Source organism: Pinus tabuliformis, chromosome 4_2, assembly GCF_031772625.1.
Source record: "Pinus tabuliformis cultivar Carrire ecotype Pingquan chromosome 4_2, CPIR1, whole genome shotgun sequence".
NCBI lineage: Eukaryota > Viridiplantae > Streptophyta > Pinopsida > Pinales > Pinaceae > Pinus > Pinus tabuliformis.
The window spans coordinates 1,130,707,192-1,130,732,376 of NC_142304.1; positions in this window are offsets into that span (position 1 = coordinate 1,130,707,192).

Genomic DNA, 25,185 nt, shown 5'->3' on the forward strand with positions numbered 1-25,185 from the left:
ACAACAAATCCCAGCAATCGACCTGTTTCTATACAGAAAACACACTTGTGGGGATTCAACCGAATTCGATAATGCCTACACCTCATAAAGATTGCTCGTAGGTGGACAAGGTGATCAGCTCGATGTAAAGAATGAGCAGGCAAATCATCGAGATAGGGTTGCACAATGTGCTTGATATCATGAAATGCATAAGACATCGCCCGTTGAAAAGTGGCCCCGGCATTCTTAAGCCCAAAAGGTAACTTGCAATAAGCAAATGTCCCCCATGGACAAATGAATGCCGTTTTTGGTTGGTCGGCAGGTAGAATATTGATTTGATTATAGCCCGAAAAACCATCCATGAAGGAAAACATTTCACTTCCGGCACAATCATCAATAATTTGATCGATATAAGGCGTAGGATAGTTGTCTTTTGGACAAGCTCGATTTATATCCCTATAGTCGATACAGATTCTTATTGTTCCTTGTTTCTTGTTGACCGGAACAATATTCGATACCCAATCCGTTAACGGGATCGGATAAATGAAACCTGCTTTCAACAGCTTTTCGACTTCTGCTTTAATCGCAGCCGCTTTTCGAGGGTGAATTTGACGCAACCGTTGCCGGACGGGTTTAGCATCCGGGTAGGTCTTTATTTCATGAACAACAATGGCAGGATCAATTCCCGGCATTTCCTCGTAAGACCAGGCAAACACGTCGCGGAATTCTTGGAATAGGGCCTTGTAAGTTTGGATTTCTTCTTCAGTACATGCGGCACCTATATGAATGTTTTCCTCGATTCCGGGCTTCACTGAAATATCAATGGGAATAGTACGAGAAATATTCCCTAAATTCAGCTCTGAATCAGAATGTTTCGTTGGATCCTGAGCGTCTTTGACATATTCAGCGGTAAAGATAGATGAAAAATCATTTTCAAATGCATCATCCTTAGGTAAAAACGAAGATCTGTGATGGAGATCTTCCCATGGTAGATCGTCTACACTTAGGATTTCGCGAAGTTGTTCGTCAGATGACACGACTTCGGGAAACGTTATCCGTTCTAAGGGTGAGGTGAAAAGTGACTCTTCACTGACCACATTCATTTGGTCGACTTCGGTTGAATGAAAGTCAGTAAAAGACATGAGAGCTTCATAAGCAATTTCATATGGACTCAAAGGCATAACATCACCGAGTGAGTCTATCTCAGAGTCAGATGGGACAAACCAAGGATCATCATAAATAATGTTTTCTGATGTAATCATATGAATGGTTGCAAACGAAGGATCTGCGCTGAGTGGAGGGAGAGGAAAAGTTCCCAGTAAACCGGAATCCTTAACTAAACCTACACCAACGTCCCTATAAGGGATTGTCGTTTTACCAACATGCTGGATACTCTCTGAAGAGGCTGGGTCGGATGAAAAGTATGTCAGCTGATCAATAGTCACGATCTTACCGTTATGTGGAAACTTAATTACTCTGAAGACCGATGAAACGACCGCTGTCATAGCATATGACCAACTTCGACCCAAAAGAAGGTTGTAGTCTAGAGGGGCATCAACCACTTCCACATCCAGACTAACGGTTTTACCTTCAACCCCTATAGGCAATTCTTGTAGAATACCAAACGGACGGAACCCACGGCCATCAAAGGCCTTAAGGATGGTGGGGGATTGGTTCAACGAAGGAGAACCAAGCGATCTCCAACATTGAATCGACATAATACACGTAGAAGCTCCCTCATCAATCACAGTCCGATGAATAGGCCTGTTTTTGACTATCACTGGAATTTGGAAAGCCATTTGATGGGGGAGACGTGGTGTACTATTTTCTAGATCAAAGATCATTAGGTTCGGGTCCTGAACATCGACAGCTCCGATAGCCGACAAAAGCAATTTTCGTTGTGCTGGGCATGATTGCAGCACTTCGAGTGCCGACATTGCTGAAGGTGAAACAGCTAAGTCCTCAACAATGTTGTAATTCTGGGCTGCTCTCGCATGTGGATTGAAAGCAGACCTTCGAAGTACACCCTTGGCGGGCGGCTTAATCACTAAGTCTGGGTTAGGTTTTTCGATCTGTAGTGGATCGGAACCAGGAGCTGAGGTTGATGGGTTAGAGTGAGAAGATTCTGCTTCCTTGCCATCAACAGGAGCCTTACTACCATAATCTTGCGATCGAGTCGCAATCCTCACATGAGACATCATCAAAATGGGTTCTTCACTGGCATTCGAAGAAGAACCTATCATCTTATTCTCCTGCTCTGGAAATGGATTCTTTAACACAGCAGGAGTGGGAGAACCTTTGACTATTTTTACAACCTCGGCCCGATGAGGGCAATCTCTCGTAAAATGATCCTCTTCACAAATAAGACAAGGATATCGAGGTTTGCGTTTTTCGTCATTGGTTTCCGACTTTTCAGTTTTCTCCTTTGGAGCCTTGTCTGCTTTAGCCTTCTTCTTTCCTTTCTTCTTTCCACCGTTTTTTGATTTGGCCGTAGATGACTCTACAGCGTGAATGTCGGCGGTAAGTTCAGGAGGAGAAGACTCTCCTGTCGGAGAATCAGGCAAAGTGATAATTGGAGTATTGGAGGCCTTGGAAGACTTCTTCTTACTCTTCGTAGTCACGATACCAATCATACCATCAGCGGCATGAGATCCCGAAGGAGCAGCAGCGATTTGATTCGACTTTGGAAGATCCGGAATCTTCTCGTGTAACGTACCCGACTGAGTGTAAACTAAGTCAAGGTATTGTGCCTGAGCAATGACTTGCTCCTCAGTAACTACTCCGGCCTTAGCGACATCTTCAGTAATCTTCGGTAATAATGATTTGACAAACCATTCAGCTAAGATTTGGTCCGGGATAAAAACTTTCACTAATCTCCTTCGACGTCTCCACTCATGAATGTGATCAGAAATATACGTGGACGTCGATTGTTTTAGTGAAGTTAATAACTCCGTGCCGTTATCGTATCTGACCGGCAACTGAAAGTGAGTTAAGAACGAGGTAGCTAACTGGCTAAAGTTGTAAAAAGAGGCCCGTGGTAACTCAATGTACCACTTGGCCGCGAGACCAATGAGTGTACGCTGGAAAAGACGTAAGCGGATGGAATCATCTGAGATAGAATTCGAAGCACACCAGAGGTGGTAAGTCATCACATGATTGGACGGATCCTCTCCAGACTTACCTTCGAACTTGGGTATATCACTGGGCAACTTATTTGGCATTGGCGGCCAGAACTGAAGATATTGAATTGGATCGTTCGTTAGGCGCGTCAAGTCGGGTAAATCTAAAGTTGCAATAAACGGTAACTGCCGGTTAGGATCTCTAAAACTCTGGGTCACAATACCAGCCCCAGGAGGAGGATATCCAGGATAACTAGGAACAGGAGTCGCATTTGGGATATTATATCCTCCTGGAAAACCAGGATTAACCGGACCGTACTGGGGTTGTTGAGGTTGTTGATAAGTGTACCCAGGATACGGTTGATACTGGTAAACCGGTTGTTGGACAGCTTGCCCAGGTTGGTACTGTCCCTGGTACGGAGGTTGAACAAATTGAGGTTGAGTAGTCACAACCGTACTTATACCAGGCTGACCTACAGGCATCTGGACCGTGGTTTGAATCGTAGATCCAGACAACGGTAAAGATGTCTGAGGTGTGGTAACAGGGACAGTAGAAACTGGAGCCGTCGATACTCCAGAAGTAAGTATGGTAGATGTAGCGATAGTTGCAGCAGCCGTTTGAGATGGAGTACTAGGTGCAATTGACGACTGAGTAACTACCGAAGCTACAGAATTTTGAACATGTGGCTGGACAGGTTGCGGTTGCTGGGTTGGACTAGAAACTACGGGTTGTCCAGCTTGAGGAAGCATCTGTACACTTGGCTGCAACACCTGTTGACCCTGTGAGGGATCCCACACTAACATTCCAGGGTACTGACCCGTAACAGGTTGAGGGTACTGAGATCCATAACCAGATTGAGGGTAGGATTGATAATTGTAAGGTGCAGTTCCCATACTTGGAATATATGACTGACCTTGAGGCGGTTGATAACCTTGACTTGAGTATTGACCTTGAGGTTGATAACCTTGAGGTAAATACTGATACTGGGGTTGACCTTGACCTTGAGGTTGGTACCCTTGAGGTTGATAACTTTGGGGTTGATACCCTTGAGGTTGCCATCCTTGAGGTTGCCATCCTTGAGGTTGATATTGATACTGAGGTTGACCTTGGGGTACATATTGAGGCTGAGGTTGACCTTGAGGTAAGTATTGCACCATAGGTACATACTGACTTTGAGGTTGCCCCCCAGACACGATTTGTGTACCTTGAGGTTGCCCCCCAGGCGTTAACTGCGGTTGCCCCCCAGGCGGTAATTGGCCACCTTGAGGTTGGGAAACGGGAACTGAACCTGACATCATGTAAATGTCTCCTACACCCAATGGTATATTACCACTGTTTCCAGCAAATAACCCATGATCAATGGATTGAGGAGATGCCCCCGCAAAGGTACCAGAAAGTGACTGATACCCAGTGGGAACAGAAGGACCGCCGTGTAAAAAAGATTCAGGACTTTGTGTAAACACGGACGACTGACCAGACATATTTACAGGAGTATGAATACCTCCAGGTGGAAAAGGAGTACGAGGTGTGGAAAAACCGACTGAGTTGTCTAAAAAATTGGTTAACGCAAGGTACCAAGAAGTACTTCTAGGAGGACTGTAAAAGATGGATTCACGCTCCCTTAGATCAATAGTAAGTTGACCTTCAAGGTGAGAGACACCTATATCTTCTTCTGGAGCAAGTTCTTCTATAGCAATCAAACCAGAAGGTAGATTTTCGGTGATAATTCTTTCTATTCTCGGTGAATCAGGGACACTAGAAGTTGGAGTAACAGGTTCGGAAATTTCAGGTTCTTCGCCTGTTTCACTGGCAGATGAAAAACTACCAGCAAGCTCGGAAACTGTAACAGTTTCGGGATTGTAACCTGTTTCTAAACTTTGGTAATCTGGATGGACTACCAAGGAAGATTCTCCTTCTTCAGGTGAACCTACTCTACTGTCACTAGGAGGAGTTACAAGGACCTTTAACCCTTCTAAATTACCCGGGTCGTCTCGAGGAGGGGATCCCCTAAGTCTACGGGATCTTCTCAACAATTCGGCCACAGAAACAACTTCAGGAGACTGGCCCCGAAGTCTACGGGACTGTCTCGGTAATTCCGCCACAATTAAAGATTTTTAACTACAACACACGAAAACAAAGTAAAAAATTTCAAATCAAACCACCTAAAGTCTTCTAAAGAAGCAAACAAATTTGAAGCACACGCCTAAATAATCTAGAGCGTCAAACCACACACAAACAGTAGTCTTCCGGACCAAAAGCGCTAGTTGGTGATTAGGCCCAACCTCGCAGGATTCAGTACAGAAATGGCGGGTGGAACAGTTACCCCGGCAACCTGCTTAATGAATAGACCGGCACAAGTTCCTCCACTTTAACCGTCTCGAAGTGAAGTGAACCCCCCGGAAAATCCAAGTGAGTATAACCGACGTCTGCTCCAGGTACAGTGGGACCTTCCCTCCACCGTCACCTCGGTAGAACCCTAAAGATTATGGTCACTAAAGTTACCAATCACAACAATTACACCTGGGGGAACAGTCTAAACTCCGACAGCACGCAAGGGCAGAGTAACAAGCTCAATCCCCTTACCGGCTCCTTGACAATAATCCAAGGTTTACCGATAAGTGACCCCTGGCTCCTCGACAATGGTTAATCCGAGGTTTACCGTTTGTAATACGTACTGTCTGGCGTCGTTCCCAACGAGGGAGGAATGATCCCCTCACTGGTTCGGACACGAGCTCGTGCTTCTCCTTTAAGAGGAGCTTTCCCAGAGTATAACTGAAACAATTGGATTTAATCTACTCAAGATAAACTATCTGTTTGGTTTTGTAGTCTTGGAGAGTTAAGTACTCACCTACTCCAAGACCCTAGCCTAAGCTATGTTGGTGTTTCAGAGCCCTAGAAAAATAAAAATTACTAGATTGATTTTAATTTAAGCGTTACTTTTAAGGTTGTTTCTTAAGTCAAAAGGTGATGGAAGTGAAACCAGTGGTGTGTTGACTCGACTCGAAACCACTACAAAATGCACCTAGGATGATTTACCCACTACTTTACTTTTTCGATGAATTGCTTAACTAAAAAGTTGAGAGAATGCAATCTTTATAAAAGCAACTTCTTAATTGAAGACAATCAAAGAAACAATTCGTTTGTCTTTTCCAAGCATAAAAAACATGACCGCTCTTTACATGCACGAAAAAAACTCTTTTTCTCTTTCAAAAACAAAAATCTACTTGAAACAAGACTTTTAAAGAAGATGTTTTTGTATTTTTCTTTTAATAAAGCAAATAAATCTAATATAACCAAAAATCAATCTTAACAACTATTAAAATCTATGAAAATGCACTCATAAGCAAACTAAAAGGTAAATTTACTCTAAGCAATCTTAACGAGGCCAAAACCAACAATGATTATTCTAAGGTGTTTTACTTGATCACAATCAAATCAAGGACTAGCTTATTGCAGAACCAAAAACTAGTCAAAACAAAACTCTAATCTTTTTGTTCTTTTGTAAAATGGAAATCAACACTTTATAAACAAGTAATTCGAAATTTGACCCAAAACAACTTAAATGGCAAGCTGCTCACACAAGGAGACTTTACGACAGGCCCGACTTCTAAGAAGGTTGACTAACCAGAGAGATCTAAGGCTGGACAACTTTCTACCGTCAAAGTCACTACAGGACCTATTGAAAAATCAAACCCTAGGCCTAAACTTCGTTGAAATCCACTAAAACACTCAAAGCTCACAAAACAAGTTCAGGTGAAAATTCTTGACAGGGTACTAAAGGATCTGGGTAGAAAACACTAAGAAAAATCAAAATCTAAAAGCAATTAAAGCAAAAAATGGACTTTTCCTAAATTTTACAGGAAGACGCAGGCAACCTGTTATAACAGGTGCGGGCCCGCTCTGTGCAAACGGAAACAGCGCGTCCAAAGACGCACTGTGCAGTACTCAGAGGGTGCGTCCTTCTGGAAAAGTTGAGAAAAACCAAATCTAACTAAATCTAAAGCTAAGCCACCCAAATACTAATTCTCACAGTCAAAAACCAGAAAATAAAAGTGATTTTCATAGAGCAAAGTTCACACAAAGGAAAAGACTCTCTCATTAATGGATTCCCCAGCGGAGTCGCCAATTTGTCGTGGCGGAAAAAGTCGTTTGTGCGGACACAACTGACCTCCCTAGGAGTCTAAACTCTCTAGCGACAAACAAGACAAAATGGAGTGATCTTTCTCTAAATATACCTTTTAAAACATGAAAACTACAAGTGTTTAGGCTTACCTTATTCCAAAACGCGGTTGTTGTAGTCTGTCCTTGCCGATCCGGATGAGCTCCTCCTTCAAGTCAATTCCTGCAACCACAAACAATCAAACAATTACCAAGCACTTGTATTTCATATAATAAAACATATATTTCACATGCAAACCAAGGAACACATGAAATAACTCATTAACACAAGCTATTGAGAAAAATAAACCAGTTTGTATTAATAACGAAACAACGAAACTCTTACAACCTGGCCTTGGTGTTGTGCAAGTTCCTCCCAGGGTCCATCAAGGGTTTTCCTCTACTTTGACAAAGCTCACCCACTTCCAAGTAGAATCAAGCAAAGACAATCTCTCCTCACAAGGTTCTAAATGGGAGTCCTAATTCCTGCAGCATTTACCCAAAGAAAATGTATAGCTCCAACCTCCCCTCCCTCTGGCTCAATGTCTTTATTTATAGTGCTGTAAAGAGGTTATTCAGGTCCACCATCAATGGGATAATCCCCCTCTTTGGGTGGGATAGCTCCCTTATTGATGGGATAAGTTCCTCCTTAATAGAGATACATGAACCAACTGGAGGTGCATCCAATTCATCAAACCGACCTCTAGAAAGTTCTAGAAGTAACCACAAGTAACTTTTTTAAGATGAAACTCGCGCATTTTGCCTTTTACAGAAGGACGCATCTGTCCCTTAACATACAGAGCGTCCAAGGACGCACCTTTTGTGAACATGGTCAGCGTCCCCGCAGGTAAGGCTAGAGAGAACCTGCGACCCCAGAGATAAACATATTTTTGACAAGACTTTCTCTCTTCTTTGAGTTTGAGATGGATAGCAGAGGCATAAGACTTGCCTAAGAGGGTAGCATGACTGTTGATTTGAGCCATACTAACTGTAAGTGGTCATGGTGACATTTTTTAGTGTAACACCTACCTCGCCCCAAGGAACCCCCTGTAGAAACTGTGTCCAATCCCCGCACCCAAAATTGCACTCTCCTCAATTTGCCACCAAAAACCCAAAAACCCCAAAATCAATCTTTCTGATCAGTTACTAGCCTAATATCAGTGTTACCCTATTGGTCATCTCATCTATTGAAGATTTTACCAAGATAGACCAGAGAGAGCCTTCTCCTGCCCCGTAGGGCTAGCTACGAGGCTAAATGGTTTGATGTAGCCTTGAGGTTTACCTTTCTCAGCCTGAGGTGAAATTTCAAGCGCTAACACTATCATTCTAAGACATTTCATGGGGTGTCTTAAACTACCCTACATATGTTAACATGTTATATGCCATGGTTTAAGTTGTTCAAAAATGAAAGAACTATTCGAAAGGAAAGGAAACCATTATCCATATAGATCATTGACCACTGCAATAGTTGAAATCCTAGATTAAGCTTCATCAAACCATATTGTAGTACATGTGGATTAGGCTTTTGCAGCACTCTCTGATCATCAAAATAAGAAGGGTAGCACTAATATTTTGGAAGACATACTTTCAAGGCCATCTACATATAATATTAAAACTTTTAAAACTCTCATGTGCATGGATCCTTTTACCCATGATGCATACAAAGAGGCATACATAGAAAATGAAGACTTTAAACAGGTCTTTCAATTGCTATATGGCCAAATTTGTTTAGAAGAAGGTGAAAATAAGTCTTACTTTCATCTCTAGTATGGATTTCTATACAAGGTACACAAGCTTTGTGTCCCTACACGTGAAAGATTGTAGCTTATTAAAGAGGCTTACACCATGAAGGTTGTATTCCATGTTTTTGTTAGGAAGACGATTTCCAACTTATAAAGGTATGTGTTGTTGGAATTATGACACAAATTTGGCACTATGACACAAGTGTTGTCCTTGATGGCAACTCACTCAGATGACATATCATAGTTCACGCTCACAGAATGAAGGAGAAAGAGGTATACGCAGGTTCCCCTTGACCAAGCCGCGTATACAAGTGGGTTCACAGACAAAAGTCGTGTATGAATATACACACACTTTCACGCAAGGAAAATCATGTACATGTTGGAAAACTTGGTTTTAGTTCGTGGTATTTGGCCCTTGGTATTTTGACCCATGGTATTGGTCCAAGGTATCCTATCCAAAGTATTGACCCTAGGTATTTGGTCCAAGGTATTGCTTCTAAGTGTTTTTGGACCATGGTATTGAGTAAGGCCTAAGAATATATAATGAGGAGGAGATCATTAGGCAAGGGCACTCAAGTATTGAATATCTAATGAAGAGAAAGATCTAGAATACTGGTCATTAGGTTATGGTGCGTAGCTGGATCTGAATCAAGGAGGAACCTGAGCGCTTGAAGAAGGATAAGTTCTACTGATGGGTCAAGATCTTAAGGCTTGAAGAGAAGTATCTTTGTGTGATTTTGATATTTTATAATTAGCACATGTCATAATCTCTAAATCTGATGATCTGGATATAAATGATGTCTAAATAGTTGTAAAGTTTAAATCATCTTTTACAGATCTGTACGCAGGTGTAGTATAGCAAAGGTGGGTATACATGCTGGTTCGACATTTCAAAACAACATATACGTAGGTTTGCCTTCATATAACAATGTATGAATGCAAATTCGACACATTGAAGTAGCGTGCATCTCATAAAATATGTTTTAGCTACTTCTGTTTGCTATTGTAGTGTTCTAGGTTCTGGCTTGGGTTCTGGTACTGTTACTATATTCTGGTTATAGCATTCAGAGAAGTGATTTTTTGATTCAGTTTTGGTTAGTGCAAGGGAGATTGATTGATGCATATATATTTTGATGTTTTATTGATGCTATTGATGGATCCAGTTTGAAAATTTATGAAACGTGGTCCCTGGAAGAAAAGAGAAGGTTGTAGCCTTCTGTAGGTTAGCACCTACGTACTAATACATCAGCTAGTACAAGAGCTAAGGGAGTTGTAGCTCCCTTCCAGGAGAAGCTGGAGAATGAGAGAAGGTTGTCGCATTCTATAGGTAGAAGCCTGCGTACTGGTATAAGACTGCACCAATAAAAAAATATTGTAAAAAGAAGCTTCTTATTAAAAGAAGATAGAGACGAATTGCAGCAGGTGGTTTTCACCCACATTTGGTTTCCACCTTATATCTTGTGTTCTTGTATGTGATTATCTTCTCTATTTTTACTGTACATGTTACTGTTTGTGTGGTTCTGATACATAGATTAAAGATCAACTAACTAAACTATAAGTTTGCAAGGTATACGCTAGTTGATCTAAACACAGTTGCCTATATACGCAAGTTGCATTAAAAGAAGTAGAATATATAAATCTATTATGGAAGTGAAAATTTTTTAAATTACTAATACTGATTCACCCCCCACCCCCCCAGTATTATTTCCAACAATTGGTATGAGAGCAAGTTCTTCAGAAGAAGCTTGAGCACTTGAAGGAAGATCTATCATCATGAGTAACTACAAAAGAGAGGCACCCATTAGACCACCAATATTTGATGGGAGCAACTTCGTCTAGTGGAAGGTAAGAACCACAACCTATCTTTAATCTTTTGGAACAGATGTTTGGGAAATCGTGGAAGGAGGATACACATTTCCATCAACAATTCCTATAAATACGGCAGGTAAAAAGCAGTATGAAACAAATGCCAAGGCTATCAATACTCTATTGGGGAGTCTATCACAATCAAAATTTGCCAAGGTTATGCAGCTCAAAACTGCCAAAGAAATATGGGACAAGATCATTCTAATCTATGAAGGAGACAATCAAGTAAAACGTGCAAAACTATAATCTCTCAGAATTCAATATGAAACTCTCAGAATTTACAATGATGAAAGGATAGCTAATTATTTCCTACTTATAGATGAGATTGTTAATCGCATGAAAAACTTGGGTGAAGAGATAAAAGAAGTTACTTTAGTTGAAAAGGTTTTAAGATCCTTGTCTTCTAAGTTTGAATCAAAATTTTCTGCCATAGAAGAAAAGCAGGATATTCAGAGTATTGCTATGTCACAACTGCAAAGAATCCTAACTACTTTCGAAATGAGAAAAGGGGGTCCATAAAATATGAGAGTAGTCGCATTCAAAGCTTCAGGAAAATGAGAACTCAATGAATCAGGACATACATTAGAAGGAGAGGAAGAATCAAACTTTGTTAAGAACCTTGAATAGGGTTCTGGAAGATTGAGAGGTAAACTACCTTTCAAATATTTTTCTTGTGGAAGAGTCTGTCATTATGCTGCCAAAATGTCCTCACAAAGATAAGCTTGATTAAGGTAAGGAATCAACAAAATGGAATAGAAAATGAAGAGCTACTATACGCATGAAGATAGCAATGGTTTATCAAATAGTGATGAAGATGAAAATAGTAATTATTATAGACTTCTGATGGATTTTGAAGATGATGATTTATTGGATGCTTTAGACGAAGATGGTCTCTATGAAGAAATTTCTAAACATAAAATATGTTTAGAAGAAAAGAGTATGATTATAGATAATTTGACATTCCAACTTGCTGAAAGGGAAAAACACAATGAAATGTTAGAATGTGAAATTGTGGGTCTAAGAAAAGAAATTGAGAAAACAAAAGCTCTCAATATTAGGTTTTCTAAAGGATCAGAAACTTTAGATGAAATCATCAAAGGGTAGTGTTCTCCTCTGATAAAGACAGGTCTTGGATATACTAAAGAATCATCTCAAGCATAGAAGCCATCAACCTCCAAAAGCTATCTTGATGCAGCAAGGAGAAGTGAACAGGTTGACAATCATCAGCAAAGGCTTAAAGCAAATCACTAGGTAATGTAGGTTTTAACCCTATATGGAAATTACCTGCATGCAAATTCTAAAACACAGAAAATAAACAATGCGAGAGCATAACACATAAAACACATATACACAAAGATTTTCCCCTGGATCCCAAAATCGGGACTACCAGCTTGATTTTTCATTATGTTCCTTTCAATATTATAATACATATTTATACATGCTAAATCATCCAATACCATGGACTGAAAACCATCGCGTCCAATACCATGGACCGAAAACCATGGGATGGGTCCACCCAACATAACATAGGGTCCAAAACCAAAATTTTTGGGGCGCTGCCCCAGACCCCATAAAGTGGGGTTACAGATGCCCCTCAAAACCCCTATGACCTCCCCCCATCTAACCCCCAGTTAACTACGTCGGCTAGTCGTGGAAAGAATATAACACAACCCAACATTCTCCCACTTGTTGTTTTCTTTCTACAGGGGGCCACAAGAGAGCTTAGTCATTTTTCCAGCCCTGAAATGCCCATTGTCTCTCTACACCAAGAGAACTTCTCAGAGCTCACAGATTTTTTCAAAGAATCTGCAGTATTCTTCAAAGTGTCCACCTTTACCAACAACACCTTTTTGTCTTCCATCATATCCCTCACAAAGTAATACTGAACATCAATGTGCTTTGTCTTTGAATGATATGCAGGGTTCTTTGCAAAGAAAATTGCACTTTGGCTGTCACAGTCTATCCTTATAGCTTCCTGTACTAACCCCATACATGAAGACAATCCTTGCAACCGAACTGCTTCCTTGCTTGCATGAGTGGCTGCCATGTATGCTGCCTCTCTAGCTGATAGTGCCACTACATATTTTTTTCTTACTCACCCAACTAACTGAACCTCCAAATAGGTTAAACACATACCCACTTGTATATCTTCTCTGATCCAGATCTCCGGCCCAATCTTCATCAACAAAGCCACAAATATCCAACACTATATCGAATTCTGGCCTTCCTTGGCAGCACAAACAATAATCACTAGTGCCACGCAAATACCTAAAAACCCGCTTCACTGCTATCCAATGCTCCTTTCCTAGTTTAGACATAAACCTGCTCAATACTCCGACTGCATGTGCAATGTTTGGTCTAGTATAGACCATTGCATATGTCAAGCTACCAACTGCACCTGCATATGGAACATGAGACATCTCCTCTTCATTTTCTTGTGTCTTGGGTCACTATTCAGTAGATAACCTCACACCTATAGGAATATGAACCTTCATCAATTTACTATCCTACATATTAAACCTCTGCAGTGTTATGTTGACTTACTTCCTCTGGTTTAACCAAAGCTTCCTCTTTGCCTAATCTCTTTTAATTTCCATGCCCAAAATATAGTTTTCGTCACCAAGATCTTTCATGTCGAATTTGGAGACAATTGGGTCTTCAAATCCTGGATAATTTCTTTGTCATTTCCAACCAACAACATATCATCCACATACAAGAACAGATGAATAACATGGTCACTAATTAATTTAAAATACACACAGTGATCTGCTTTGCTTCTGGTGAAGCCAAGTCCCTGTATAAATGTATCAAATTTCTGCTACCACATCCTTGGTGACTGCTTTAACCCATACATAGACTTATTTAACTTGCACACCGGTTCTTTCTTACCCTTCACTACAAAGCCTTCAGGTTGCTTCATGTACATTTCCTCTTCTAGATCCCCATGAAGAAATGTTGTCTTCACATCCATCTGCTCTACTTCAAAATCAAAAGCAGCAGCAACAGGTAAAAGTAATCTAATAGAAGTTACCTTGAAAACAGGAGAAAAAATATCACCAAAATCAATTCCTGGCACCTTGGAATAACCTTTTGCTACCAACCAAGCTTTGTATTTCTCCACCTTTCCTTTTGCATTTGTCTTTTCTTGAACACCCATTTGTTACCAATGTGTTTCCTTCTAGCTGGCAACTCCACGAGATCCCAAGCCTCATTTTTGTGCAAAGAATCCATTTCATCAACCATGGGCTCTTTCCAGAGTTTTCCACCCTCTTAATCTATTGCTTCTTTCACAGTTCTGGGATCATCATTAGTAATAGATAAATCAAAATTTGAATAGAAAGTAGATGGAATATACCTTTTTGGCTGCCCTCTTTCTCAAACTGATCTTCTCACACCCAGAATTTGTGGCTCTTCATCTTCTGATTCCTCCTCTGTTGTAGAGTCTAATTCTTCCTCCTTTAGCTCAAACTCTATTTTCTTAGGTTCCTTTGGTTGTAATTCATGTTTAATAACATATTTTACCTCTCTGAACACCACATCTTAGCTATACACAACCTTCCATGTGACTGGGTTCCAAATCTTATAACCCTTTAAACCATCCTTAGACCCAATAAAGATGCACTTTTCAGATTTACTATCCAACTTGGTTCATCTCTCATTTGGAACATGTACATATGCATCATCAAAATACCCTTAGATGTGAAAGAGAGGGTTTCTTACCAGTCCATACCTCTTGTGGAGTCTTATCCTCCAATGCTGATGAAGGTGACCTATTGACCAGGTAACATGCAGTATCCACCACCTTTGCCCAGAATTCATGTCCTAACCCAACACCACTGAGCATGCTTCTCGCCCTTTCCATCAACGTCTTGTTCATTCTTTCTACAACTTCATTTTGCTGAGGTGTATATGGAGTAGCCTTCTTCCATGCTATACCACACTTCCTATAGAATTCATCAAATTCCTTACTGAAAAACTCTCCACCACTATCTGTCCTCAGCACCTTTATCTTCTTCTCTGTCTGATTTCCCATAAGGGACTTAAATTCTTTAAACCTGTCAAAGGCTTCAGATTTCTTCTTAAGGAAATATATCCATGTATTCCTTGAGAAGTCATCTATAAATGATACATAGTACTTAGAATAACCTAATGATGGAACCTTCATAAGTCCAAACACATCATTGTGCACAAGTTCTAATATCTATTTCACCCTCTTACTACTAGAGGCGAAACTCACCCAATTCTTCTTCCCAAATACACAATTTTCGCATAAATCAAAATCTAGAGAGATATTACTCATACCTTCTACCATACCTTTACCATGAAGTATTCAAAGGCCCTTGTCTCCAATATGTCCAAGCCTTTGATGCCACAACATGATCTTCTCTCCAGAGACCACTAGATTTTCTGCTCCACTTTCAGGAACCACAAAACTGTGGCACCCATCAATAACAGTGCTACCTTGCAGCTTGTATAGAGTTCCAATTCAAACTCCTTGCATCAATACCAGTGCTCCCCAAACCACCTTGTAGGTATCCTTCTCGAACACTATTTTACACCTACATCATCCAGCTTGCTCATAGAAATCAGATTTATGGCTAATGTAGGAATATGTAGAACACCCAGAAGTGTTCTAACCCTTCCACCTTGCAACTTCAACTTTACTTTTCCGCGACCAATGATTCTAGCCTTCCTATCATCCCCTAAGAAGAAATCACCACCATCATATTTCTCATACTCACAAAACCACTCTCTATAGGGAGTGAAGTGAAAGGATGCACCTGTGTCAATCAACGATGCCTCATGATCTACATGTGTACTTGAAGAAGCCAAGTACACATCCCCACCTTCATCTAAGGTGGTTTTCACCTCTACAAAAGGAGAATCATCAAATCCCTTTCCTTTGTCAGGAGCTTTAGATTTACAGTCCCTTTTGAAGTGGCCTTCCTTTCCACATTTCCAGCACACTGCCTTTACAGGTTTTCCTGGAGATTTATATCTCCCTTTAGATTTAGATCTCCCACTCGATGACTTATTTTTGTTTCTGTTCTGGGACCTTCCTCGTATAGACAAGGCATCACCATTATGTCCCTCCATATCTTTCTGTCTCATCTCCTCCGTCAGCAAGGCTGACACTTTTTCATCAAACTGCAAGGTAGTTGCATTGCTACCTACTTCATCTGAAATTTTAATATCAACAGATGCTAACTGACTTACCATAGTATTAAATGTGTTCAGATGCTCTATCACCGAGTCTCCATCTTTCATCCTTAGGTTATATAGTTTTTTCCGTAGGAACAGTTTATTCACCCAAGACTTAGATTGGTACAAAGTCCCTAACTTGTCCCAGAAAGCCTTTGCCATAGCTTCCCCTGATACATTCAACAATATTGAATCTGAGACACACAATCATATTGTGCTCTTTGCCTTCCGATAAAACTTCTTCCACTCTTCCTCAAACACTCCCGTTGGTTTAGTACCTAGATCCACCATGATCTATTGATCTTTATCCACCAACAGATCTTCCATCTTGAGTTTCCACAACTCAAAACTCTGGCCATTAAATTTCTTGATCTCTATGTTTCCACTGCTCACCATCTTCTTTCACCACCAGAATCGATCTCGCAGATCTCCCACTAAACCAGGTCTACCACAGGCCCGAGAAAAACCCCTCAGCAACAAAGGCATCCCCTTGAAGCCAAAACAGCTCTGATACAAAATGTAGGTTTTAACCCCGTACAGAAATTACCTGCATACGAATTCTAAAACACAAAAAATAAACAATGTGAGAGAATAACACATAAAACACATATACACAGAGATTTTCCCCTGGATCCCAAAATCGGGACTACCAGCTTGATTTTTCATTATGTTCCTTTCAATGTTATAATACATATTTATACATGCTGAAGCATCCAATACCATGGACTGAAAACCATCGCGTCCAATACCATGGACCGAAAACCATCGCATCCAAAAAACATGTGCGAAAATCATGCATAAAACCATAGGTGGGTCCACCCAACCTAAAATAGGTTCCAAAGCCAAAATTTTCCGGGGCGCTGCCCCAGACCCCATAATGTGGGGTTACGGGTACCCCTCAAAATCCCTATGACCTCCCCCCCTCTAACCCCTGGTTAGCTACATGGGCTAGTCATCGAAAGAATATAACACAACCCAATAGGTAAATCAATTTCAATCTAGTTCATGGATGAACAGAAACTATACCCAACCACAAGTAAATCATTCTCAAATTGCTTCAGGAATGAATCTCAATGGAAACTACAATCATCAGGTCAGCAGATTCGATAATCACGGGAATTTCTTTAATGGCCAATATTTTTCATGTCATAAATTTGTACACAAATCTGCTTAATGTGTTGCTTATAAGACCATCATGACTAGAGAAGCACGAAATCAAAGGAATGTGACTGGGATCATGAAAAGGACCTACAATAACTTCTCTACTCTTGAAAATGAAATAGAATGCTCTATCTGTAACAACTTCAGTCATGAAGACTTTGAATGCAGGAGTACATTTCGGCAAACATCTCAGAAGGAGAAAGCTTCATTGGGTCCCAAAAACATGGAGAAACAAGAACCGCAAACCGAAATATGTGGTATAGCCTTATATGCACAAGGACAAGAAAATCAATGGTACATCGACAGTGGATGATCAAAACACATGACAGGTGATAAAGAAAAACTTCAGTCATATAATGCCTTAGAAAAGGAAAAGAAGGTCTCATTTGGAAATGACACTCCTGCAGTCATAAAAGGTAAAGGCTCTGTTCTCTTAAAAGAAAAGGTTAAAGCTGGGAATGTTATGTATGTTGATGGTTTAAAGCATAACCTATTGAGTGTCAGTCAAATGTGTGATGAAGGAAATGAGGCAGTATTTCGATTAAATGGATGTATTGTTCATGAGCTTGATATAGGAGAAACAGTGATCAAAGGCATAATAACTCCAATTAATTTATACATACTCAAGGGAGGACAACAACAATGCTATCTAAGAAAAAATTATGAAAATTGGCTATGGTACAGAAGGCTGGGTCATCTAAGCTTCCCTTAGATAAGGAAAGCATGCAAATTCCAGGTTGTTCGTGATCTTCCTGACATCAAAATTCCAGAAAATACAATATGCAAATCATGTCAATTTGGTAAGCAAACTAGAGCACATTTCCCTGAGAAGGATCAGCTAGTAGGCCTCTTGAACTTGTCCATACTAATGTATGTGGTCCATAAAGGAAAAAGTTACCTCGTGGAGAAGAATACTTTATATTGTTCATTGACGACTTTTCCAGAATGTGTTGGATAGGACTTCTAAAGCATAAAGACGATGAATTTGAAAAGTTCAAAGCCTTTAAAGCCTTGGTTGAAAACGAATCAGATTATAAAATCAAATGCCTCAAGTCCGATCGAGGAGGGGAATTTACCTCAGATGAATTCTTTGACTTCTGTGAAGAACATGGAATAAGAAGGGAATTCTCTACTGCAAGGAATCCTCAATAAAATTGGGTGGTAGAAAGGATGAACATAACTATTCAAAAAATGGCTCGTGCTATGCAAGATGAGTCTAGAACTCCTGCAACCTTTTGGGGTTAAGCTGCATTTTCTGTCATCACTATTCTCAACAAAACAAACATTCGGGTAAACAACACTCAAACTCCACATGAACTTTGGTATGATAAGACTCCTACTATAAAATACTTCAAAGTTTTTGGAAGCAAATGTTACATTAAAAGGACTGATGAAAAAAGGAAAGTTTGAACCTAGAGCATATGAATGCATTCTCCTTGGTTACTCTTCCCAAATTAAAGGATACAAGTGCTATAATAAAAGTCTAGGGAAAATTGTTGAAAGTATTGATGTTGTGGTTGATGAAGCAAGTGAAAATCCAAATCAAGTAAAAACTGAAGAGTGGGAAGAAGATGAGGATTATCCTTCCACATCAAATCAAACTAATGCTAAAGAAGAAGAAAATAATGAAGCACCAAAAGAGCAGATAATGACAGAAGAAAAGACTCGATCCAGATATGTTCAGAAAAATCATCCAGAGACTCAAATATTGGGACATTAAGAGGCAGGTGTGTAGACAAGAAGAACTATTACAAAAGTTTCAAGCTATCTAGCATTGCTTTCCTCCATCGAACCACAAAATGTACATGAAGCATGCAAAGATGAATGTTGGTTCAAGGCCATGAATGAAGAGCTTGTGTAAATTGAAAAGAATAATACTTGGGAATTAGTTCCTAGACCTCATGATAAGAATATTATTGGAACCAAATGGATATTCAAAAACAAGTTGAATGAAAATGGAGAAGTTATTAGAAATAAGGCTAGACTTGTTTGTAAAGGATATGCTCATCAAGAAGGTATAGACTTTGAAGAAACTTTGCACTTGTTGCTATACTTGAAGCCATAAGAATGTTCCTTACTCTTTCTAGCTTTCAGAAGTTCAAAGTGTATCAAATGGATGTGAAATCTACCTTTCTTAATGGAAACCTAGAAGAAGAAGTATATATTGAGCAACCAGATGGATTCATCCTTGGAAATGATCCAAAACTTGTATGTAGACTTAGAAAGGCTCTCTATGGTCTAAAACAAGCCCCAGAGACCTGGTATTATCATCTTGACAAATAGCTTCATCAACAAGATTTTTCAAAAGGATTAGAAGATAGCAATCTATATATAAAAATTGACAATGATAAATTGCTAATACTTATTGTGTATGTTGATGATATCATTCTTGGTAGCAATGAAGAAGCCATGAGTCAAAATTTTTCTTTGGTAATGCAGAGAGAATTTGAAATGTCCCTGCTTGGTGAGCTCACATATTTTCTTGGTTTACAAGTTCAACAAAATAGAGATGGTATTTTTCTATCACAAACCAAGTACCTCAAGCAGATCTTGAAGAAATATGGCATGGAAGATTTTAAACTAGTATGTACCCCTATGGTAACAGGATGCAGCCTCATCACAAATTATGAACCAACAGCAGTACATCAACCAACCTACAGATCCATGATTGGTAGTCTGCTCTATCTAACAGGTACCCGACTAGACATCATGCATGTAGTGGGAACAGTTGGAAGATTCCAAGCAAATCCAAAAGAAGCACACCTTCAGGGAGTCAAAATGATTTTCAAATATCTTTAAGGAAAAAAATATTTGGTTTATGGTGTTAGTTTCAGTCTTTGCAACCTTCCTCCAGTGATCAAATATGCTCTTACAAAGTGGCCTCAGAGTGTCAAAGTCAAATTTTGTCATTTCAGTGAGTTTTCAAGTAAAATTTGGTCACTAGGTATTAAGTCTAGGGTTTGTTTGGACTCCTTTCAAAATCTTCCAAAGGTCAGTCCATGTCACCATTAAGCTGAGTGTACCATCATTCAAAGGGTTTTCATCATCATTTCGGGTTCCAATGGGTCATTTTACACCTTGTTCGTGCTTCAGTTGTTCTTGGGTAAGGCTCATTTCCCTCTCCTAGGGTTTTAAAGGTAATTTATCTTGGATGGTCAAATCATCAACAAAGATTGCATCTTGATGCTCATACAACTTCCCCTATCCTTAATGTACCTTATTAAACACTTCCCATTATTGATATCCCTCAAATTCCTCATTTTCCCACAAACCCTACTTTCTTGCTATAATTTGACAATTTTCTAGGCTTGGCCTATGTTTAGCCCTTTTGGACCCCTTACCCTCACTAAATCTTTGAAATTCCTCTTTCCCATGTTTCCTAACATCCCTCCCTACTTCCCAAAATTTCCTCAAGAATTTAGAAGCCCCTTATCCCCTTCATTTCCCTTAATTTCGACAAATCGCCTGTTCCACACATTGGGGTAGGTTTTACTCAAATGATGTTTCTGAGAAACATAAGATGAATTTGGAGAAAGTGAGAGAAAATTTTGTCCAAAATAGGCCAAGGAATAAAAACCTCCTTCACATTTTACATAGGTGTCATGGTTTTAGATAAATGCCAAAAATACAGTTGCCTTAGGAGAATTGATGCACCTCTGAAGTGGCCTTGGAAAAATAAAGCTTTCTCCTAGCTTGGATGGCCAAATGACTTTCTTGATGAATGAAATGATAACTCAACACAAATATATTTCAAATGAGCTATCATGAGCTCAATTTGGAGTTGAGGAAGACCTTCAAAAGTTGACTGCAACAACACTTTGCCTTTAGACAACCTCATTTTTCACATTTTTACCAGTCATGGCAAATTTGACCTTTAAAAGGCTAAATGAACTCCAAATTGAAAAATTGAAGGTTTTTTTGAATATAGACTCAATACGCTTTCCGAAAAGCTATCGTGAACCCAATTTGGACACTGGGAAGTCCTCCAAAACTTGATCTGAAAACGGCACTACGCACAAAATCAGTGGCGCTACGCAGAGGCTTTTCCAACAGGTGTGTAGCGCCACTGGTGCTCGCCTTTGATAGGGACCTCCATTTGAAGAAAGCTTGGAATTTTTGGATTCCTTATGAAAATTTATGCATTCTTAGAAACTACTAGGCAATTTTGACAAGTTTTGGACGTCCAAAAGGGCCAGAAAAAAAAACCCAAAAAATGCCCTCTCTGCCACTTTTTGGCCACAAAGGAAGCAGTCTTGGGAGATTGCAATTTTGGGGGGGTAAATGGACATGAAATTCAAAAATTCCAATCAGCGTGGAAATCATACTGATATAACTTTACAACAAGCCATATTGGAGAAAATTTGGTGAAGGAAAAGGCCTCAAAAAGAAGCTTGGAAAAAGCGCTACGCACAGAAAAAATGGCGCTATGCACAGGATGAAAAAGTACCAATTTTGCTCAAAAACTCTTTTTTTCGCCTAATTTTCTTCTAGTTTGACTTTTTCTCTCTTATGGTCAAATTCATGATGTGACATGATGTAAATTGATGTACTATGATGTAAAAATGATAAAAATTGACTTGATAAGGTAGATACATCAGTTGTAGGTCGTTTAGAGTTGAATGAATCAATTTCCTAAGTTTTAGAGGCAAGATGTTCCACTGTCTATTTTTGTGTTCCTAGTTTAGATATGGTTGAAACCACCCCTCTTCTCATGGATTCAACCCATAATGGATAGAAGAGGTTGTTTGGAGGTCTATATCATTTTTTTTCAGTCATTTGTAAAGGTTGGACTCTTATGGATGCATTGAGTTACTTTGTACATCACTTCTGCGGTTTGGCAAGGAAATAAACCAGGGTTTTGCAGCATTTTGTGGGATTCTTGTGGTAATATGAATTAGCATTGTTTTCTTCTTTGTAATTCAGTTGATCTTATATTTATATTTTCCATCATCTCTCTCTCTTTCTGCATAGCTAAATGAATCAAGTTTGAAAGGTGGAATTCATTGGTGTTTCAGTGCTCTACCTTGGGGTTTATTTAGTTGTAAATGTTTTCTACTATTTGAAGAGGACTCATGAAACTTGCATACCCTCTCCAGCTCCTCACCAGTCTTCAGACTCACCATTACACTCATTTCAAAGTGATAAAACACTTGCCTACCTCGCCCCACAAAAACCTCTCCAAATCTGTGTTGTTTTCCCAGACCAAAAACTGTCTTCCCCATCTGATCCAGCAACCAACCATTAAAATCAAACAAATTCCTCTGAGAAAACATACCTGACCTAAAATTAGTATTCATATCATTCATCTCAACCCTTCCTTGATATATTTTCATTGATATTGACAAGGAGAGAGCCCTCTCCTGACCTAGTAGGGCTAGCTACCAGGTTAAGCATGGTTTGATGTTACCCTAGACCTGCCTTTCTTAGCCTGAGGTAGATCCAGGCCCTAACATAGTGGCGACCATACTGTGGAATGTATTTTTATGTTCCTCAACAAAATGTATCAAGTTCAGATCTGATTGTTGGTAGTGGACAATGATCAGACACAGCAAGGCTGAAATCATTCACCTGGCGACTCCAAATCAGTTTCGACATTAGGTCCAAGGACTCCACTAGAGAATGAACCTAACCAGAAGAAACATGAAAGAACAATATGGAACTATCAGGTATTCAAGTTAGAATTTCATTCAAGACATTTTGTTCTTTGTTATAAATTATTTCTTCTCTTTTCCCGATAATGTCAAGAAGGCTTTGCAAAGTATACTATATTTGAGAAAATATCCTCGGCCTGCATTTGATTCCTTCCATTTGAATATTGTGAATACCAAAGATTTGCATGCCTTTGAGCTTGATCAAGACACTTTTTTTAAAGCTTGTTATGACCGTCTTCAAATTGATGATCCTCAACAGACCAAGATTGATTCTATACCTTCTGTACATACCCCTATACCTTGTAAAATTCCAAATCGATACAAGCCTATGATTTTACCTCCTATATCCCATGATTTCCCTAAAAATCATTACCTATATCTACCAAGATTTGATGGTGACTTGTCACACGGAATCGGTTAAGGGTGCGGACACAGCTGACCTTCCTAGAAGTCTAAGACATTCTAATGACAAACAAAACAAACTGGAGCTATCCTTCTCTAAACATACATTATGATATGAGAAATCAAGGTGTTTCGTTCTTACCTCTGTCCAAACGCTATTGTAGAAGTCCAAGCTTTGTTGATCCGGATGAGCTCCTCCCGTTCTCCATAACCTGTAATCACCAACAGTTCAAACAATTAAATAGCACCTGATTATAACATAAAACAAATCATATTCAACATATAGACCAAGGAGTACATGAAATAACCCATTAACAACAAGCTATTGAGAAGAATGGACCAATTTGCATTAAAGGTAATCAAAAGGAACCATTACAACCTGAGCCTTGGTGTTGTGCAAGCTCCTTCCAGGGTCCACAAGAGTCTTCCTCTACTTTGACAAAGCTCACCCACTTCCAAATAGAACAAGTAAGGGTGACAATCTCTCCTCACAAACTTCTAAATGGGAGTCCTAATTCCTGCAGCATTTACCCTTAGAAATCTATAGCTTTCAACCTTCTTCCTTCTGGCTCAATGCCTCTTTTTATAGTGCTCAAGAGGAAGTTAATCAGGTCCACCATCAATGGGATAGTCCCCTCTTTGGATGGGATCACTCCCTTATTGATGGGATAAGTTCCTCTTTGATAGGAGTGCATGAACCATCTGGAGGCGCTCAATATTCATCCAAGAATCTTCTAGAAAGCTCTAGAAGTGACCACAAGTAAGTTTTTGAAGATGAAACTCGCGCATTTTAACCTTTTCAGAGGGACGCACCTGCCCCTTTGGATACAGAGCGTCCTTGGACGCAGACCTTGTGAACAAAAGGTGCGTACCCGCAGGCAAGGCTTGAGAGAACCTGCGTACCCAGAGATAAACATATTTTATAAGGACTTTCTCTCTTTCTTGGATTTTGACATGAATAGCAGAGGCCTAAGACTTGCTCAAAAGGGTAGTATGACTGTTGATTGAGCCATACTGACTGTAAATAGCCATGGTGACATTTTTTAGTGTAACAAATTGCCCCCTAAAGTGCGAAGCCTGGAATAGATTAGGGTTTTGTATTATCTAGGAAGGGTGAAGCGCTTTATCATTTCGAGGATTAACTCGTGGAGAACCTGGTTGGAACCTGCAATTTTCAACACAAAATACATGGATAAGATTATATCATCACTGAGGTAGGCATTCCCATACTCAGATAAAAACTCTAACTAACAGACTAAACTAATCTGATACAGAAATGATTTTGTAGTACATCATAATCATAGACTTTTGTAGACACAGTATGGGCGCAGCCATCTGTTTATGATTAGTCTACTTAGATAATGAATACAAAACTCCTCGCAGCCTGGACGGTAAAGATTTGATCCAGGGTCTTCATTCCTACTTCTCGAATTGGTACGATTCTAGCCATGCGAATAAATGAGTCGATGTCGAACATGGTAGAAACCACTTGATTACCAGTCGATGATGTGAACTGTTAACAAGCGTGAGAGAGACCACCAGTAATGTCAATGGTTGTCAAAGTACCCAGTACAATCCATGAGATGTGAATGAATGAATTGGTGTCGAACATTTCACGGAATCCTTCGATCGAAAGTCAATGATGTAAACTGACGTCAAAGGCGAGAAACCTGCCATTGATGCATGCAGACTTCAAGGCACTGACGATTTCTAAGTCATCTCACTAGATAATGTGTTGATGTCGATAGAAAGAGACTCGTTGCAGGCAAGCCCACAACACGAAATCATTGTTCAAGTTGAAGAAATATTGCTTTAAGGACTGACTCAGGGATGGTCAAATGGATGACAAGTATTTTGCAGATGAAAGTTTTGTTTGCAGGCCTCTTGAACACATAACGACACGA